The sequence below is a fragment of the Pongo pygmaeus genome, chromosome 5, assembly GCF_028885625.2.
Source record: "Pongo pygmaeus isolate AG05252 chromosome 5, NHGRI_mPonPyg2-v2.0_pri, whole genome shotgun sequence".
Taxonomy (NCBI): domain Eukaryota; kingdom Metazoa; phylum Chordata; class Mammalia; order Primates; family Hominidae; genus Pongo; species Pongo pygmaeus.
In genome coordinates this window covers 86465071-86486697 of record NC_072378.2, presented here as the reverse complement: position 1 = coordinate 86486697, position 21627 = coordinate 86465071, and the positions used below count along the sequence as shown (strand labels likewise).

The window sequence follows — 21627 nt, the reverse complement described above, 5'->3', positions numbered from 1 at the left end:
GCTTCTGCCACAATTGTAAGTTTCCTGAGGACTCCCCACCCAAGCTTTCTGTACAGACTATGGAACTGTGAGTCAATCAAGCATCTTTTCTTTATATATTACCCAGTCTCAGGTAGTTCTTTATAGCAATGTGAGAACGGACTAATACAATCTGTTTTCTGTTCCTTGAGTCTGGGCTGACCTTATGAATTATTTTGACTAATAGAATGTGACAGAAATGGAATCATGTGGGTTTTGAGTCTCAGTCTCAAGGACTTTGCCGCTTTCTTCATTGTACTTTTAGGAACCCTGTGAAGATGCCTAGTGTAGCATCCCGGATGTTGAGAGCCACATGGCCTAGTCCCTTCTAACCACTGACTCCTTTGCACTAGCTGACAGCCGGCCGACCCTTAGAAATGTGAGAACACAGTAGATCGTCTGGCTTGTAACTGACCTGCCAGCTCAAGCAGAGGCAGGAACAATGTCAGCAGAGACCACCGGAGCTGGACCACATGAGAAAAACTACCTAGACAATCTCCAAAATTGACTTAAATAAAGAGTGCCATTTTATGCCATTAAGTTTTGGGGTCATTTGTTATGAATTAATGTACCTTGGAACCCTTCCAGTAAACTCCTCCCAACATAGTTTTTCCTTACGCTAACTTAAAGTCTGTGGTTTTGTATCTGTGTATGTTTTTACTCACAACCAAAAGGATCTTGACTAAGAGAGAAATTGCATCAATAGAGAGAGCTACAGTTAACAAAGCTATGTAAAGAATATGAAACTGGTTGGCTGAGTCAGTCAAGGCAGCATGCAGAGACGTTAACTTTATTTGCATTATATTGTAGTGAAGTACTTGATTTAGGAAGGAACCCATCCCAACAATAATGGAAGCCCATAAAACCTATTTATCCTACTCTTTACCTTTCTTGCAATCCTTGTCTTGCAGGATGCAATAAATTCTCTGGTCTGGTAACCAATGTATGATGTTGCTGTGAAGATTTTTGCTTCTTGTAATCATTTTTTGAGTGGGAATGTTTGTGGTTTTACTGATAACTTTCTAATTTTACCATTTAATCATTATGTTGCAGAATAAAAAGAGAAAGCTATTTTTCTGAACAAAATGAAGCCTAATCTACAGAAAAAAATGGACTATTCTGGGGATCATTCACTTTGAGAAGAGGGGCCCATTGATGACATGTTAGGATTCAGTTGCTAGATATGATTGATTGGATTATCCCCTTCAGGAAGAGGGTGAATGAGGGTGTAGTTCAGTGTAAGATGGTTAAGTCATATATGGCAGGGAGACCTTTTAATAAATGGGAAGAATGGTGTGTGTGTGTGTGTGTGTGTGTCTGTATGTGTGTCTGTGTGTGTGTATGTGTAAGCCAAAAGGAAGAAAAGACAACTTTTTTGGGGTGTCTGTACAACACAGATCCCCCTTTTTCTGCATACTGTTTCCCTCCTGCTAAGACTAGATTCCCAGCACCTATGTTTGCACCATTGTTGATGGGCTAGGGATAGACAGCTAACTATAGCTGGGCCAAACTCTCTTTTTTTCTAGGAATTTGAACTGTGAGTGAGAGATGCTTGTTGGTTTTCTCTGTGAGTTGTTTGAATCTCAAAATCGAAACTAAGGAGCTATGGGACACCCACATTTAGCCACATGTGTGTAGAAATATTCAAAGCCAGTCTTGGAGAGAAAAAAGGGAAGAGAAAATAAGGTTCTAGATTCCTGATAATTTCCTAGTAGCTAACTCTAGCTCTTGAGTTTCACCAAATATCCTGGCATCTTCTAACAAATTCCCTTAATAATTAAGGATAATTTAAAGTAGGCATCGTGTACTTGTAATCAAGAGAGTGTCAACTAAGGAAAGTTCACCTCAATGAGGAAGCAGTTATTATGAGTTTCTTAACAAATATCTTAAAAAGATATTTGCCAAGGCCTGGCTGCATCTAGTTTCTAGTTTATTTTCTGGTACTGTTGCCAATTGTCAATCTGGGGTCCAAATATACTGTGTGTTACTTAAAATTCAGGTGACATTCTTATTTGCATTATTCTATTTATACTACTAGAACAAAAATATTTTTCTGCTTCTTAGGGGATATTTCAATAGACATATCTATTTTTTTCTTTTAGTGAATTAAGTTTTGAATATATCCTTCATAAATCTATAATTCAGTTTTCAAAAATGAGTATAAATATCAGTTAATACAAGCATGTTTTGTAAGGGAAACATTATCATCAGTTCAAAATATTATATCTGCTTAACAACAAATGCTCCTTTATCCTGTCTTTTTCCCTAGTGGTAATTGTTCTTGGAGTTTATAAATCAATAGAGTCACAGTTATTTACATAGGAAATAGAAAAGTTGCATCTTTTAAAGAAAAATATCAATTTAGATTTAATGATGATGCATTAAATCTCATTTCAGAAGTCTAGTTTGAAAGTTATGCCATTTAAATTGATTTCTTACTTTCGAATCTAGGCAAAAAATTTAAAAGCTCTTCATGAAAAGAAAACAAATATTTCAAAGGCTGTGTTGGTAAAGTACGTAGTTAAAGGCTGATAAGAAGAGTTTCACGCTAGCTTGATCAGTGTAGACAAGATTATACACCCAACCAAATAATGCATCCCACTAAAACTATTAGGAAGAAATTATCCGTATTAGTGATCCTCATTAACCAAATTAATTCTTGAACTGGTTACTTTTGTTTGTGTTATCAGCATCATGAGCCCTTTGAATCATGACAAAGACTCACTATGGAATCTGAAAGAATGTCAATAATATTATCAAAATCATCATGACAAGGAAGGTTCTGCAATGAGCCATTGAACGCTCCTCCCCAAATGGTGCTGAAAAATCTGAGCACTGGATCGATAAAAAGTTAAAAATAGACAAACCTTGCTTTATTATTAGAGAAGATGATCACGTTTGGAGAATGGATGCAGCTTGATTTCAGTGTAGAAAAACAGATTTGAAAAAATCTTCCCAAGTTTGCCCCTGTTATAGATTTTTGGTTTACCCCAATGTGTATGGGCATTGTTGTAGCATTTTAACCCCCAAAGGTACTTTTTACAGAATTTGGTCCAATTTACTCACCTAATGACAAAACTGAGGCCCAGGAAGATTTGATAGCCTTTTTAGGGTTATGAAACCAATTTGACAAAACTTTAGAGCCAGTGATGAAGCAGGTCTTATTATTTTTGAGTGCTTATTATGTGGCAGGTACTATGCTAAGAATATTGCATACATTTTCTCATTCTGATTCTGACAATCCTATGATGTTTGTATTACCATTACATGGTATTATTCTTATCACAGATAAGGAAACTGAGGCAGAGGGTAGTGAAGTACCTTGTTCAATGTCTTTGCAGCCTAGAAGTGGCAGGGCTTTGTCTGAATTCCAACCTAACTGCTCCAAAGCTTAGGCTCCCACCCATTCCCCTAAGGCCATGGATCTTCCCACCACACTGTCATTCCTTCCATGCACTTCGTCTCTATCAGAACTTTGTAAGGCCTTACACAAAGGTTCTCTACTCAAAGAATAGTTTGCATTTTAATAACAGGCAATGTAGATATCTGAAAATATTTTTAAATAATAGAAGTTGAAAGGCAGCCTGGATGTGAATAGTATGACTTTAAATATAAGATAACATGTACTTTTTCAAGCAGAATAGTGAAATTTTGTATAATTCAAGGGAAATAACCTGACTCTTAATATTTAACAATGATTATGAATTTGAACATAATATTCTTATTTAGAAAATGTTTTATTCACTCTGCATTTAGGTATTAGACTAATTTGTGATGGAAAATTTCACTATGCAGCTGTGTCTTCATTTGCCATATGCCACATTCTCTCCAAGCCAGACATGATGAAATCTGATTTACATTTGGGAGAGACCAGCTGCCTCCCCAGTAAATACGTTCACTCAGTGCTTGGTTAGGTAACGGGAGCCTACTAACTAAGAGCCAGATGATTCAAGCATTCTGCAAAGAGCAACTGGTTTAATAGGAAGGTATATTAAAAAAGACAACAACACTGTGAAAGGTGCTAAATAAAACATGGTGAAAGGTACAGTTACTTGTTAAAGTAGAAATTATAATAATAAAATGTATTTTAATTTTAATTAAAATTAAATAAATTTAATTAAACTTATTGTAATAAAAGTAATAATTTTTAGTTACAAGTTATGATAACCTATAATCCTACAGTAGCATCTGGTTATTGCTAGTAACTTAAATCTATTTTCTGACCTCCTGGTCTACCTCAAAAACTTTTGATAGAAATGTTCAAATATGTGGACGGAAACTTCTGAAAGCTTAATACTCAAATATATCATAAAGATGACGATATGCTTAGCTCTTGAGAAAGAACAACAAGCAGAGAAAAGAGAAGACCTAAATTTGAATTTTAGCTTGGCTGCTAAATCTCTGCATGAGTGAAATAAGTCATTTACTCTCCTGTGTTTTCTTTCTGCCTTCAAAATAACAACAGCAGCAGCAGGGACACACTTACGTAGTAATTAAAATATACCAGGTACTGTTCTAAGCACTTTTTCACATATTAACTTACTTAACCCTGCAAAACCTCTCTGAGGTGATATTAGCATTATTTTCATTTTATAGGTAGGGAAGCTGACTGGGGAAAGGTCATGTAACCTTCCCTCGTTACACTGTCAGTGACGGAACTAGGATTCAGCTCCAGAATCTGTCTTAATTGCAACTCATTTTCGTCAATTGAGAGGGTAAAAATCTCTGGATTATTAAAGACATTTTAAAAGACAAATGACAGAAATCTTCTTAAATTGGCGTAAGTGAGAAGGAGACTTTACTTGCTCATGAAACTTCAGTGTCAAGTGTAGATCAGGCACAGGTGGATCCAGAAACTTAAATAATATAGTCAAGAATCTTTCTCCATCTCTTGGCTCTTCCTTCCTCCATGTAAAGTTTTATCCTCAGGAGGCACTCCCCTTATGTTGGGTCCCTGTAGTTCCTGGCATGTGTCCTTAAATCTCCAAATCCAGTGTAGGTGACGGCACCTGAACACCTCTCAACTGAGCGTCATTGATTCCAATTGGTCTGCTTGGATCATGGCCCATCCCTGAATCAATCACAGTGCCCTGGAGAACAAGATGTTTGGATGGGCCTGGGTCCCATGTCACTCTTGGAGCCAAGGGTGCATTCAGTGTGACCTGAACCATATGGGCCAAAAACGACAGATGGCCACCCCAATTAGATTGTTACTTCAGCAATTTCCAGCATTAAAAGCCTGCAAATTTCTGCCAGTGGGAGGTGAGAGGAAGTGGTAGGGAAGAGGGAAGAGAAGACTGTGGTGTATATATTTATACTTGGATTACCAAACCTCATTTCCCCCTAGTGACTTCAAGGACTCCTTTGCTACTTTTACTAAGATAACTAGAATAACGAATGACAAAGACTTATGTAAAAATTTTCTTTTCATGCTATAATTTTATAGTATAAAAACTGACAACCACCTAAAATTCCAATAGTAATGACTGGTTAAATAAGATATAGTATATCCATACAACAGAATATTATATACTTATTAGAAATGATGTTTTCAAATAGTAATTATATGTGAAACTTATTAAATAGATAATGTTTGCAGCCATAAAAAAGAATCAGTTCATGTCCTTTGCAGGGACATGGATGAAGCTGGAAGCCATCATTCTCAGCAAACTAACACAGGAACAGAAAACCAAACACCACGTGTTCTCACTCATAAGTGGGAGTTGAACAATGAGAACACATGAACACAAGGCGGGGAACATCACACACTGGGGCCTGTCATGGGGTGGAGGGTAAGGGGAGGGAGAGCATTAGGACAAATACCTAACGCATGCAGGGCTTAAAACCTAGATGACGGGTTGATAGGTGCAGCAAACCACCATGGCACATGTACACCTATGTAACAAACCTGCATGTTCTGCACGTGTATCACCAAACTTAAAGTAAAATTTTAAAAAAAAAGGAAAAGAAACTACTTCACAATTGTTGGAATTGATTTAAAAAATCTGAATTCAATTATTAACTATATTTCTTACAGTTCATCCAAATTCCACTTTGGATATAGTCAATATTTACTAATTTATGTTGTTGAATCAATAAATGGAAATATCATTTAAAAATAATGTTAATTAGAAAAAGCAGGATACAAGAAAAGTATATAATGTACTCTTGATTTCATTGAAAAAGAAACCACTCTTTTCTCCCTATAGAGAGGGAAAGCACTAAGGCAGAAATTCATCAAAGTATCAATAGTGGCTGCCTGTTGGTGGTGACAATAAGAGTAACTTTAACTACATTTTTTACACTTTTCTGCATTTCCAAATTTTCTACAATGAACATGTGATATACTTATAAGCAAGAAAAAAATCCCTTAAAGTGGTTGAATGGAGAAGTTTGAACTTTACTTGTTTTGTATCTGCCAAATTTATGCGAATTTACAGTGAGAGAAGAAATGTAGATAACACAAGAATCAAACAAAAAGAACTCTTTGAGATAACCAAGAGTTGGTTTTATTTGCCTACTTCAAAGGTTGTTTTGTGAGTTCTTAAGTAACTATAAATATTTATACAGGTGTGCCCAATTCAAGGGCACTTGCTATAATGCCAGAAAATTAAAATAATAAGATAAGGATAATTATTTATATTATAAAATATTAATGATATCACAAGATCACATAAGCATTGTACAATTCCACTAGATACATAGAAACCTTCTCTGTGCTTTTTTTTTTTTTTTGAGACAGAGTTTCGCTCTTGTTGCCCAGGCTGGAGTGCAATGGCGCGATCTCGGCTCACCATAACCTCCGCCTCCTGGGTTCAAGGGATTCTCCTGCCTCAGCCTCCTGAGTAGCTGGGATTATAGCCATGTGCCACCACGCATGGCTAATTTTGTATTTTTAGTAGAGACAGGGTTTCTTCATGTTGGTCAGGCTGGTCTCAAACCCCTGACCTCAGGTGATCCGCCTGTCTCGGCTTCCCAAAGTACTGGGATTACAGGTGTGAGCCACCATGCCCGGCCTCTGTGCATTTTAATTATGGTTCAGTTTCTAAAAATTCTGTTTGCAAGCCACTTTTCAGGGGAGCATATCTAATGTGTTCAGCAAGATAAGATTGAACCATATAAAGTTATTGTAAAACTTGGGGTAGCTGGATTTGATACATACACTTAAAACGTAACTGATAAAAATCATATCTAGTTACTTCAGTTGTCCTCAAAGGACCATGGAGTAGAAGCTGAAACATATAGTCATCTTCATCATTGTCATTATGACCATCATCTCATTTTTTTAGATTTCAGCATAATTTTATATATAGCCATGCATCATACATTCTGAGAAATGCATTGTTAGGCAATTTCATCATTGTGTGAACATCAGGATGTGTACTTCCACAAACCTAGATGGTGTAGCCTACTGTACACCTAGGCTCTGTGGCATAGCCTATTGCTTCTAAGCTACAAAGCCAGACAGCATGTTACTGTATTGAATACTCTAGGCAAGTGTAACACAATGGTATTTGTGTATCTAAACGTAGAAAGGGTACAGTAAAAATACGGTATAAAGATAAAAAATGGGACACTTGTGTAGGGAACTTACCATGAATGGAGTCTGCAGGATTGGAAGTTGCTCTGGGTGAGTCAGTGAGTCAGTGTTGAGGGAATATGAAGGCCTAATACATTACTGTACACTACTGTAGACTTTAAAAACACTGTACACTTAAGCTATACCTAATTTGTAAAAACCATTTTTTCTCTCTCCAATAATAAGTTAACCTTATCTTACTATAACTTTTTTAATTAGGCCGGGTGTGGTGGCTCATGCCTGTAATCCCAGCACTTTGGGAGGCCGAGGCAGGTAAACCACCTGAGGTCAGGAGATTGAGACCAGCCTGGCCAACATAGTGAATCCCCATCTCTACTAAAAATACAAAATTTATCCGGGCATGGTGGCACATGCCTGTAATCCCAGTTACTTGGGAGGCTGAGGCAGGACAATTGCTTGAAACTGGGGAGGCGGACGTTGCAGTGAACTGGGATCAACACGCCACTCCACTCCAGTCTGGGAGGCAAGAAAGAAACGTCATTTCAAAAAAAAAACAAAAAGAAAAACAAAAACAAAAAAAACCAAACTTTTAAATTAAAAAAACCTTTTTGACTCTTTTTGTAATAACACTTAGCTTAAAACACATTGTATAGCTATACAAAAATATTCTCATTATTTATAACCTCATTTTATAAACTTTTTTCTGTTTTTAAAACTTTGAATTTTTTCTTTCCTTTTCAAACTTTTTTGTTAAAAACTAAGATACTCACGCCTGTAATCCCAGCACTTTGGGAGACTGAGGCGGGCGAATCATTTGAGGTCAGGGGTTCGAGACCAGCATGGCCAATATGGTGAAATCCCGTCTCTACTAAAAATTCAAAAAATTAGCTGGGCATAGTGGTGAGTGCCTGTAATCCCAGCTACTAGGAAGCTGAGGCAGGAGAATTGCTTGAACCTGGGAGGCAGAGGCTGCAATGAGGCGAGATTGTGCCACTGCAATGAGGCGAGATTGTGCCGCTGCACTCCAGCCTGGGCGACTGAGACTCCATCTCAAACAAACAAACAAAACTAAGATACTGACACATTAGCCTCAGCCTATACAGGCTCAGGATTATCAGTATCACTGTATCTATTTACACATCCTGTCCCATTGGAAGGTCCTTCAGGGGCAATAACATGCATGGAGCTGTCATCCCCTGTAATAACAATGCTGTTTTCTGGGATACCTTCTGAAGGACCTGCCTGAGGCTGTTTTACAGTTAAACTTCTTTTTACCTTTTTTTTAAATTAAGTAGGAACACACCCCAAAATAATGATAAAAAGTATAGTACAGTAAATATAAAAACCAGTAACATAGTTGTTTATTATCATTAGCAAGTATTATATACTATACATAATTGTATGTGCTATACTTTTATACAACTGGCAGCACAGGTTTGTTTACATCAGCCTCATCACAAGCACATGAGTGATACATTGTGCTACAACAACACTGCAATAGCGATGATGTCACTAGGCTGTAGGAATTTTTCAGCTCCATTATAATTTGTGGGACCACTGTCATATATGTGGTTTGTGGGTGACCAAAATATTGTCAGTGTGCTGCATGGTTGTCTATTATCTTATTTTATCCTGGTAAGTCTGTTATTATCATCACTTTTATGAGAGAACTAAGGTATGAAACAAATAAATGGCTTTTCCAAGGTCACACACAGAGCAAGGTGTAAAATTCGCATCTCTTCTTTTTTTTATTTTTTTAATTTATTTATTATTGTTATACTTTAGGTTTTAGGGTACATGTGCGCAATGTGCAGGTTAGTTGATTTGCTGTTCTTATATCACCATCTATAAAGTGGAACTGGATTCTCAGCATTAATAAAACTAATAAAATCTTGATATTGTATAGAGCTTTATATTTTACAAATTCTTTGACACAGATTATCTAATTTCAGTCTGAGAACATGACTATGAGATAAAAATATGAGGTGATACTGAATTGAGTCTTTATCAAACAGCTTCTCATGTCTTATCATATTGCGGCAGGCAGTATCTCAGGTGGCTCTCAATGATTTGGTTCCTCTAGGTATTCCTCCCACTGTGTAATCCCTTCCCTTTGAATTAGGCTGGAACTAGTGACTTGTCTCTAATGAGGAACACAGCAGAAGCCATGGGATATCACTTCTGATATCAGGTACAAAAAGACTGTGGCTTCTGTTTTGCCATCTTTCAATCTTAGCCCTTGCTCCAAGGAGAGCAAGCTGCAACATCTGCATGAAGCACTCTGTTTTGTTAGTAGCCCTATAAGGAGGTCCATGTGGTAGCAAAACAACGTCTCCAGCCAGCAGCCAGCTGGGACCTGAGGCTTGTCAACAGCCACATGAGTGAGCTTGGAAGCATATCTTTCCCCAGTTGAGCCTTGAGATGTCTGCAGTCTTGGTTGAAACTTTGCAGCCTGTGAGTGAAAGACCTGAGCCAGAGGACCTAGCTAAGCCATACCCAGATTCCCAACCCATAGAACTATGATAATAGAGATAATAAAAATGTGTTGCTTTAAGTCATTAGGTTTTGGGGTAATTTATTATTTAGCAATAATGAATACACATATTTAATCCTCATAATAGCCCTATGACATAGTACTGTTATGCGAGCCCTAACAAATGAGGAAACTGAGGTTTAGAGATGTGAAAGCAGTTAATGAATGACAGAGCTGGGATATGAACCTGGCTTTCTGGACTCCAGAGCTTGGGCTTGAGCCCCATGCTGTGTTACCCGCTAGGAGTATAACACAAGGCGCAGTTTGACATCACAGGTGACAGTGAGTCACAATAGCATACTTTGTTTTGAGAAACTTCCCTGAAAGGAGGCTGAGGTAGACAGGGCATGTATTATTGTCCCCATTGTAATGATGACAGACCGTGCAGCTCATACAGCCAAGAGAATGGGGTATTAACCCAGGCCTTCTGACCCCAGGTCCGTAGAGTTGAGCCTGTGCTTCACCGCCACACTGGCACAGTGGCACTCACTGTACATTCAGCAAGCCCTGAGGAAGCTGGAGGGAGGTTAGCTGACATCCACAGGGCAGGTCAATTTGTTCCCTGGAGAGCATTCCATGAGATGCAAATATCTTCACACAGGCCTGGGTTAATACCCCATCCTCTTGGCTGTGTGTAGACCCTCTCACTCTTAGATTCAGACTCATTTTACTAAACAGGCAAAACATAGCTACAAATTTCACATATTTTAATATAACAGGAATATGTGGTAATAGTAACAATAATATGTAATCATTAATTGTTAATTAAATGCATGCTAATGGTACATAAGTCTGAGACAGGGCACTCAGTACACTTAATGCAATGTGAGAGATTATCTCAAAGCCAATGGGACCTAGCTGGACATCTTTTGTGCTGGAGAAATTACTCCATCTGCATCACAGGAGCATTGCCTCTGTCACCAAGTTGAAAGTAATCAATTTTTGTGACCTTTGAGATTTTGCTTCCTCTAAAGTCATTTTTCATCCTTTCTTGGTAAGATGCTTCATTTATATGTAAGTCACTAAACCCTGGGGTCAGTAAAGTCTGGTTCTCGAATGCCTGGGACATAAAATAAAACCTCGGGTGGTCTTAGAAACAGGCTTACTGTATTGCAGAGAGGGTGAGGAGATTTACCAGTTTACAATCTATGAAATAAAATATGCTTGCCAATATGAATGTATCTTGTAAATGATGTATTTGCTAATTACAAATTAACTTACATATTTAATGCTTGATTTTTTAGAGCATCTGTGTAAGGAACTGAATTAGGCTCAGAAGGAAAGAATGATAAGAAAGTTAAAAAGGCTCAAATGAAAGCATAATAAAAGAGGAAATCATGCTTCTTTCTTTAAATGTTAAATTATGATGAACTATATGGTAGGATAGTGTTTATGGATTACTCTATATCAAATTCTTATGTTAGGTAACAAATACTTCCTTGATTAGGGCAGAGTTCAACATTAAAATTTGCAGTATGTAATGAAGTTTAAAATGTAAGGTACTTAAGTAAATATACAATTCTTGTTTACTTACAGGAAAGAATTAATTACAATGACAAACTACACTGTCAGAAATCATATAAGGATAAATATTACTGAATTCAGAGGGATGAGTTTGGAATGTGGAATCCTTTTCTGTAGGTTCTTCTTCCTCCATCTTCCTCAGATGAGATGGGCTTTCCTTTCCCATTTTTCTTGGATGCTAACAGCATCTTTTATACCTCTCAGGCATGTTTTCTGCCCAACAGTGTACAAGCGCAATATAAATCCCTATGATTATATTGTTGCTAACCAGGCAAGCTATTGTAGCTAGCCACCTTACTGAGCTCTCTCATTCTTTCTAATGGCAGTTTGATTTATCCCCTTGAATTTTCCTAGTAGCTAATTATTTAATCTGTAATTAATAATAAAGCTTTTCCCTGACCAATATTTATAACACTTCCCTCCCTCCCTCCCTCCCTCCCTCCTTCCCTTCCTTCCTTCCTTCCTCCCTCCCTCCCTCCCTCCCTCCCTAATTGGGTCATTAGGAGGATCTGAGAGTTTTAGAACTGCTAGCTGCTGCTGCTGGTAGCTATTTCTCAAAATATTTTCTTCTTGCTATAAAATGCCTTCCTTCTCATACCAGATTTCATAAAGACCTTCCATCTGGTCTGCACTGATAACTAGAATCCAGAGATGCTCATTCCTCTTACAACTTGTAGTTTAAAGTGATCCAGATGCAGAAGGATTAGGTTTTATAGCTTCTTCTAAAGGATTATGTCTTCCTAATCCTACAAATGCATGTGTTGAGAATTGATCAGCATGAGAGAGTGCTAACAATAAACGTATTAAAGTGTCCAGTTTTTCATTTGATATGTTTTAGGGGAATACAACAATGGGATCAAAACACTGACATCTATTTAGGTAAGGACTGCAGTAAACCAGATAATCCACATTGGATGAGACAAAATAAGAGAACTAAAAATGAAAGACAAAATTATAGTCAAACTGTATTAGAAAGAGGGTTCTCAAGAATTTTATCAATTTGTTGTGATCCGGGAATATGCCAATTGATTGAATGATCTCTATAAATTCTGGTTCTCAGTTTCTTAATCCACAAAATGTGGGAACGAATAAAAAGTAGCTGGGATTTTGATGAAAGTCCTTTCATCGCCAGGAAGATGAACTTTGGTAAGTTGACTGACCTAAACCCCAAATTTTAGGGGCCACAATACTGGTTCTAGAAAATGATTCAGGGAGGAGAAAACAAGAGAGAAGTTAGTCACTCAAGTGCTGCCGCCCCATTTCTCTTCCCTGTTCATCTGTCCCTGCATCACTTATGATGGCACACTCATCTTCAATGTTTCCCTGGGGTTTACGTTCATATAATTTCACACATAATACAAATCTGGTAGGTGCAGAAGAAAGGAGCATAAAGCATGAGATGCTAAACTCACCTCTGCCTTGAGATGGCCTTGATAATTTATGGCATAAAAAGTAAGTTCCTATTTGGTAGAAATTCAGTTTTTGATCAGTGTCAAGCTTATTTTTTTGTGTAAATAAGCTTGTAGAAATAGAGGGAATGCTTTCCCACATTAGAGTGTTAGATTTGATCTTTCACTTTTAAAGGGTAGTGTAGAAATAGAATTCCAGGGTGGGCAATCAAAAGAAACATGAAAAAAATGATCTGTGTGTAAAAGTGAGATGTAGGGAATTAGACTTGAGTAATGAGAAGATGATACAAAAGTTCAGGGCCTGAGGCTTTCTGCAAAGAGACCTACTTTCTTTTCTTTTCTTTTTTTGAGACAAGGCCTTGCTCTGTCACCTAGGCTGTAGTGCAGTGGCACGAACTTGGCTCACTGCAACTTTGGCTTTCTGGGCTCAAGTGATCCTCTCACTTCAACCTCCCAAGTAGCTGGGACTACAGGTACACACCACTATACTTGACTCATTTTAAATATTTTGTAGAGATGAGGTCTCATTATTTTGCTCAGGCTGGTGTCGAAATCATGGGCTCATGTGATCCTCCTGCCATGGCCTCCCAAAGTGTGGGAATTACAGGTGTGAGCCATCATGCCTGGCTGAGATCTACTTTTCATCTGCAGCCTTGGTATCTTGGTGGTGGTGGTGGTTGGGGGGGGGGGTAGCATATTGAGCCCACCTGGGGAATGGGCGGTGCTTGAGCCAGGTGGGGACAATGTGCTGCGAATGATACACCTTATTTCCCTCTTCAATAATAACCCCATCACACAGCAGGAAATTGAAATGTATTGCAGTGTTACCTGAACTGGAGATGTGTCCTGGATTTTGTCTCTTCCTAGGCACCACTTCTGAGAAACCCTGACTTTGTTATCTTCCTCAGAAGAATGGAAACTTATTTACATGATTGCTGCTGACCAGGCATCAATAAGAAGAAATGGGGAGCAAATATTTTGTATAGACACCAGAATGGCTAACAAAGGTGACATCACGCTGAGTTGCAAGGGAGGCACCATTCCCTTGCGCAAATGTTGAGAGACATGAGCCATCGTCTCCATGCACTTGGTCTGGGACTAGGCCTTGAATGAAGTCATTATGGCAGAAGAGGAAAGAATGAAAACTTGATCTTACTATGTTTGTGATGTTGATTTCTGTGGAATTTAAAACTTGTCAGCTGGTGGATACACATTGTTAATTTGAATACTCTTCATTATAAAAATAATCTGCTAAGTTTTCATCCCTGGAAATTGTTATGAAAGCGAAAACAAGCACCTAAAGGAATATTTGAACATGCATATACCTAATGACCAGAGTCATGGCTACACTTTAAAAGGCTCCTTTCTAGCTCTGTTACTAGAAGTCTCAATTGAGATCTATAGCAATCCTTGGAGCTTCTGCAGCCCATGTCATATGATGATGACACAATAGTTAAGTTTTATCAACAATGATGAATCAGGATTTCAGTGAGTTTCTCTATATAGCTCTCTTAGTGATGAAATACCTCTATGCAGCAAAACAGTTAGTGGTGAGGTGCCGTGCAATTTTAGAAATAAGCAACATACTCTGTTTTAAATATGATACAGAAACTGAGCTGAGTCCCACTTAGGAGGTCCGTTTCATCATCACAACTCCGTGGGCTGGAGGCTAAAGCTCTGAAGGGAGAAAAAACTGAGGCAGGCATATTTTGTGCATTTGTTAAATGGGCCTCAAATGCCTCCATTCATTTTTTTGTTGAAGACAGGGTCATTTCACTTAATTCAGCAGGAAAGCAACTGTACCAGAAACAGAAAAGCTGTCTCAATCTTCTCTGTATTTCAAAGGTATTTCACATATGCTCCTCATGAAGGAGACTGCACAGGGAATCAGACCCACGTGCCTGCTTTGCCTCTCTTGCGCAGGGTTAAGTAAGGGAAGCCCCTGATTCACAAGTGCATCCTGGCTGTTTAAGGTTATGCATATTGTGTCTGAATGTATAACTATGGTAAATATATATTCTGGAACAATGTTAAATTCAGCTTAGGACGATATACTGCTTAGAGCTTTGAGGGAAAACATAAGAATGATGAAATGAGCCTAAATTATTTTGGGAAAAACACTGCTCCCCCGACCCATTTGACGATCTATTATTTCCTCCTGGGCTGCTCCCTCCCCAAGAGATTTGGTGCAGGAGGCAAGGAAGGACAATTAGAAAGGTTAGGAAGAAGCACCTTGGGATGATGACACCATCTGCCTTATCCTTCTAACTCAAGGACAAGCAGCGTTGGGTTGAATACAAGGTCCTTTCTTCCAAAACTGGGCACAGGCAGAAATATACATATAGATGCAAAACCACTACGATCCTGTAATAGCAGCTGGAATCACTTCCCTTTTGACTCAATTTCCTTTCCTTTTCATTAGGCAGGGGATCAGCCTCTCACCTTGTAGTATTGGGTGGAGATGGCTTAAGACCGAACTTCTCATCTTAACTCTTACCTCCAAGATTTATTTTGTATTTTTAAAAAAATGAGCCTGCCTCATTACCTCCTCACCTGGGTATTTTGTTTATCAGGACTGAGCACAGTATTATTTTCTGAGGGCTGGAGCAACAGTGCAGTCCTTTCTAATCAAAGGTTTTTTAATCAGCTGGCTTTGAAATCACACAGTTCTCCCGGGGTCCCTGGAGCACACCACCTCCCTGTGATTTCTACTCAAGTTTTCCCCGGCACCCCCCAGCACCCGTTCCATGCCTATTTAATGTTTAAGCTGCCTCTAATCCTTTTGCAAGGAAGCAGGATGAAATGCTCAAACCACATTTATACACAATGTTGATTCTCAGGTTCACACATTTGAGGAATTGTTTGAACAAGAAATGCTCTCTGTACTATAATCCAGCGTGCAGGCACAGTGCCCGGGCGACCCTCATAGTCTCCCTCCGACACCCCGCATCCCAACTCCCGCCGCCTTTGCGCCTCAAAGCTGGCAAACATCCCCAAGCCAGAGCTGGAGTACCTGGAGTGGGTGGGGGTAAGAAGGGAAGCCAGGTCGTCCCGGAAGGTGTGCGCCCCTCACCTTGTGGTCGGTGCGTGCAGCCGCGCCGCACTGGGCAAACCAGCACGTCCCGCTGGCTCCAGAAGTCTCACTCGGAACCCGCTCCTTTTTCTCCTGAGCTGGATCAAAGCACTGCTTCTCTCAACATTCGATTCTGGAGTACGTTGAGCCCAGGGCGTTCTCCCCGCCAGCGTCCTTGCCCGCGCCAGTGCTCGCCGGGGTGCGGCGAGACAGAACCTTGGGAGCGCGGCGCGCGGGGCAGCCCGAGGCACCGCTGGTGGCAGGCGCTGCGCTTCGCCGAGTCTGGGCGCCGGGACTGGAAGAGGAGGCGAGAGGGAGAGAGCGGGGAAGAGGAGGAGGAGGAGGAGCAGGAGCATGGGCAGGGGCAGTCTGCTAAATCATCTACGCAGGTCGCAGCCTCCCGGGACACCGTGAACGGAGAGGGGGGTAGTGGGGGCGGGATGAAAAGATGAGCCCGGGTGTGAGGCAGGTGGTATTGTGAACTGGAGGTCGCAGCTCCGAGGTACTCCAGGTCTTGCTTAGGTTATAAAAGAGAAATTCTGGAGCAGATGGCGCCTTAGGGCTCCCGGTTGCAAACACTAGAGGGCAGGGCTGTCCATGTTATAAACCGGGCCTGCGGGGTTGGAGGTGTGGGCAAGGGACTCACCTCCTGAGCCCCTTGCCGGCCACAGCCCTGGCGGAGAAGGGGAAAATAGATACAACAAGGGGGCAGACTCTACTCCCCTCTTCTGTAGCGAGCCTGGGTTGAGGAGGGAGAGGAACGGCGGGAGCAGTTGACGGGTTTGCACGCTTTCTCTACGCGGTTCCAACGGCAAACAGACCCTCTGGAGGTGCATTTCTTAGCTCTCCTCCAGGGGAGATTACAGTCAACATCCACAGGACGCCTCAAGGAGAGAGATTACAAGGAAGGGGTGAGGGAGAAGTGGACGAAAATTGGGGTGGGTCAAAGTGGAAGGGGGGAAGAGAGGTGGGGAAAGCGGTGAAGAAAAGGAGACGGAGGGTGGAGTGGTTGGGGCTGAAAGACCTGCTGAAGCAGCCTTGTCATTTTTTTTTTTTTTTGAGGGAAGTCTACCTGGGCGCCATCTCAGGTTGTCAGAGGGCTTTGTGCTCTTCTGAGGGTGCCAGGGGCTGTTCTTTTCGTTGTTCTGCTGCCGCAAGGTCGGAAAAGTTAAGCTGGGAGGGACTTTACAGAATCCTGGCATTGCTAAAAGAAGCTTCCTTACGGCTGGTTGGTTATTCTCTGTGGAGAACTTGGGTGACTCAACATTGAAGCCTAACATGGATTGAGCCCCTGCCATTGTAAAAAAGAAAATCAGATTGTTCAAACTAGCCATAAAATGAACTAGACAATCTTATGGAGACAGTATGATCTGTAGACAGCCTGATACACAAACCTTAGAGTTGAAAGGACCTTGGAAACCATGTAGGCAACTTGGGTAGCTTCCCCAAACACCTGCCTCACACTTTTCTTTCTGGTTTGTAGCCTTATGGCTGATTTGAAAAACACTTTAAGTTATTTATTTATTTTTTGAAGTTTGGCAATTCTAAACCAAATGAAACCCTTCTTCAGTTCAAAAAGCGAGCCCGTGTGCCCTTCCTCCTGCCTTCTGGAGTGCCTCTCAAGGCCAGCAGGGGCTGACTGATGGATTATCAGGGGAATTTCACTGAGCAAGAGAAAGGAAGGTTGGTAAACTATAGTCTTAAATTGTGATTTGCTTCTGTTAATCCCATTAAACTGAGAATAGGCTTTAGACTGAAGTCTAACAGGAGGATGAGGTGGAAATACATTTTCCTACTAAAGATGACACATCTTGAAGTTTGTTTGATGATAAAGGTGTTACGTAAAAATAAACAGAACAAGAATCATTCCTCATTTTAAAAAAGAATCTTATAGGACTGAAGATATTTTAGATATCCCAAGAGAGTAAGTAAGGACATTGTTTTACTCTTGCAAGTTTGGAGTTCCTCCAAAATATAAAGGAAATATGAGTTTGTTAAATTGCTTCATTTAAAATTGATTTACCTATTTTTTGGTTATTACAACATAAGGAACTATGGAAACAAATATTATACACTTGGAAATTATCCTGAACATACCTCAGAATACCCGCTTTTTGGCAGATGTTCAGCTTTATGAAGTGTCTGATTATTTTCAAGCTATTAATTAACTTCTGGCATATATTCCACTAGTTTTAATAAAATCAATGCTCTCTTAATCAAGAGCTGCTAATTCAATTTGTATTACCCATTTGAGTTTCCAATGGCCTCTATGAGTGCTTTAAGATTGCAGGTATATGTAAATCACATCCCCATTTCATAATAGAGAACTCCTTATCAGTTAAAAAAAACTATAAGGATTGCCTGGAGCCCTGGGCATCTGGCATAAAAAAGTCATCAACTTGCAGCAGGAACTCAAAAGTCATTATGAAGCAATTAACTTATCAAATCCACTCATTCATTACTTCAAAAAATGTTGATAAATATCTACCATGTTTGAGGCATGAGGCAACTTCTAGGACTAAAATAACGAAGAAACAGTTTATTCTCTCAGTAGGAAGACTAATTCCCAAACTAGTAAATCCATTCCAGAGTAACAGTTTGGAGAAGGGGGAAGTACAGGATGTTATGGGAGCACAAAGGAGGGCAATCTAATCCAGGTTTTAGGACCAGGGAGTAATTTCTGGAAGTGGTACTGGCAGTGGTGATGTGTATAGACGGTGGGGTGGTTGATAGTGGTTGGGAGAGGGAAAAATCATGAACAATGGATTCCCTCTATCTCCAAGACAATCCTAATTACATTTGTTAATTTTTCACTTGGATGCTGGAACTTCACATTAATAGATGAGGAAGCAAGCAGGCACATGGTACATTTTTCTGCTAGAAGTAAGACTACAAGTTTTGTGAGGCAGGAACTGTGTATAACTTGTTCATCACATGATTATAGAGAAGAATCAAGATTCTGGTTGACATTGTCTGTCATTTGCTACCTCCATCACGGAAGTGGGAATGAAACATGAAGGGAAGGCATTATGGTGGCGAGGGAGCTCACATTTCTGAGCTCACACCATCCTAGGTGCTCTCCATACACTATTCCACTAAACAATTTCAACAACCCTGTGACATGGTTCTCTCATTTTACTGTTGATTTCAAAGACTGAGCTTCAAATTGCATTTTATATCTGTGGTGTGACAGAGGCCAGAGGGAGAGAGTGAAATGTTTATAGGTAGGTTTCAACGTTTGTCAGCTTTCAGGAAGTTATGCTATGGTAACCAAGCATAACCCCCAAATCTCAGTGGCTTGCTATGGTAGAAGTTAGTGGCTCGCTAATAAAAGTATTAGCTGTGGATTGTCTGAAGCTCCATTTGGGGATCCAGACTGATGAAGCCAGGCCATTTTTATGGTAGAGGGAAGAGTAATGGGGGAATATCACAATGGTTCTTAAAGCTTCAGCTGAATTATAAGATCACTTACGCTCACATTCCATTGGCTATCCCAAATCATATGGCTAAGCCTGATGTCAACTGAATAAAAAGCAGGTTTCCTCCACTGGGAAGGATTCCAGGCTTCTGTAGAGATGGGCCTGGGGTCACAATATTTTGTGAATAAATTATTAAATTGACAACAATCTCCAGCAATGCTTTTGAATGAAGGCATTTTCACTATAAAATGTTTTATTTGTTGATACTATTGGCTAACTATGTTCACCAACCTCACGATACAGGGAGCAAAATAATGAATTTAGGTTGATTAGCTTAATTAACTAGAATATAGCTTAACTGATTAGAATACATCATCTAGATCTAAACTGTTCAGGGAACAGTTGGCAAGGTGGCCTTGCACTGAGAAAAAACTCTACTCTCTGGCCGAAAACTGGCTCTTACTCCGTGTTGGCATGTGCTAATATTTGTTCCCAGGAGGAAATAATTAAGGCAAACTTGGTAGAACAAAACCTCAAGCTCTAGTGGTCTTGACAGTGGTTCATGATCAACACATTTTTTTTCATCAAAAGTAATCATGAGAAGCAGCTCACTTACTCATGAGTAGAAATAGTTGATACATTTTCAATAACTATTTCTTGAACACCTCCAACCTGGAAGTTTGAAAGAGATATAGGACTTGGTCCCTTCTCTAAAGGAACTGAAAACCCAAGGTAGGTGAAGGTATTTACATGAATGACTACATGAAGGAGCTGAAGGAGCAGAGAAGCCTCTACGGAGGAATTGGGGCTTTGGAAAGATGTATAGAGTCTGAGTAGGCCCTCTTGGTGTAGGGCTAATTTTTCTGTCTTCCTGCCCTCCAGTGCATGCTTCTCTTTGCTCCAGGGAGCTATCACTATGTGCCATGCATGTGCATCTGGAGACTCACCAGCCTAACCCTTTTCTCAAATGGACAGGCCAGAAGCCCCGTGTTATGACCATGTGGGCTAAACAATTATGTCCCTTTGCCCGTGTGTTCTTTTTTTTCATTTTTATGAATTTTTCATTTTTGTGGGTATATAGGAGGTATATATATTTATGGAGTACATGAGTACTACAAGCATGCAATGTGAAATAAGCATTACAAACAATTAAATTATACTCTTTATTTTAAAATGTACAATTAAGTATTATTGACTATAGTAACCCTGTTGTTCTATCAAATAGTAGGTCTTATTCACTCTTTCTATTTTTTTGTACCCAAGTCCCTGTATTATTAAATAAATAACTTACAAGTGGAAACCATGAAGGCACAAAAAACAAGCAGTATGCAGATCAAGGTTTGGAAACTGGTGTGAAGGACAGGGTGGCTGCTTTTGAAAGTGACACATCTATTCATGCATAGGCATTCTCGTAATGGAGAACTCCTTTGTTTCTGCCACTCCTGAGTCCTAGTCAAAGCTGGCAGTCCTTGTTATGTGTTCATAGGTGGTCTTTGGTGATTCGGGAGGTGATTCGTCGATGTTAGGGCAGCTCCCTGCTTTCACCGTTCTGCTTGACAATATGTAGGCTGGCCATCAAGCATTCTGACTCTAGAGTGAAACTTCAGGGTTCAGACACCAGCTCCACTACTACAGCAGAGTGACCTTAGACCAACTTGTTGTATATTTGTCTCAGTTTCCAACATCTTTAGAACGGGGATGATAGGATGATAAGTCTTGTATGAGGGTTTCTCACATGAGACAGTGCATTAAAGTTCATGGCACGGTGGCTGGCACACAGTAAGTAATGGGTGTTAGCTATTACTATGATCTTTTCCTTTTCATTTACTGTGTAAGAAGGAGATTCATTTCTCAGATTATTTTTAATGTCTGTGCCTCTGGTTTCTGGCTCTTTTCTTCCAGCCTGCATATAGAGATTTTCTAGCCTAAATATTCCCTGTACCCCTCTCTACTCCCCCCTTTTCCTTGAATCTCTCTCTCATCTATGTTATCTTTGCCTCTCTTTACCATTACCATTTAATGTCATGAAAAGGAAAAGAATTCATGTTCAGCATTTCTTCTTCCTCACCTCTCACTCATTCCTCAATAAACTGAATATAGCTTCTGACTTA

At 39.8% G+C, this 21627-nt stretch overlaps 1 protein-coding gene across 1 annotated transcript in view; it reads right to left on the bottom strand.

Moving 5' to 3' along the window:
• The window catches only part of HTR1E (5-hydroxytryptamine receptor 1E), an 87236-nt gene extending 70842 nt beyond the window's left edge, over positions 1-16394 (bottom strand). Inside the window, exon 1 of the mRNA XM_054493123.2 lies at positions 16098-16394. The gene's annotated coding sequence lies outside the window, so the exon portion shown is untranslated. The remainder of the gene's footprint in view (positions 1-16097) is intronic.
• Between the last annotated feature and the right edge of the window lie 5233 nt (positions 16395-21627).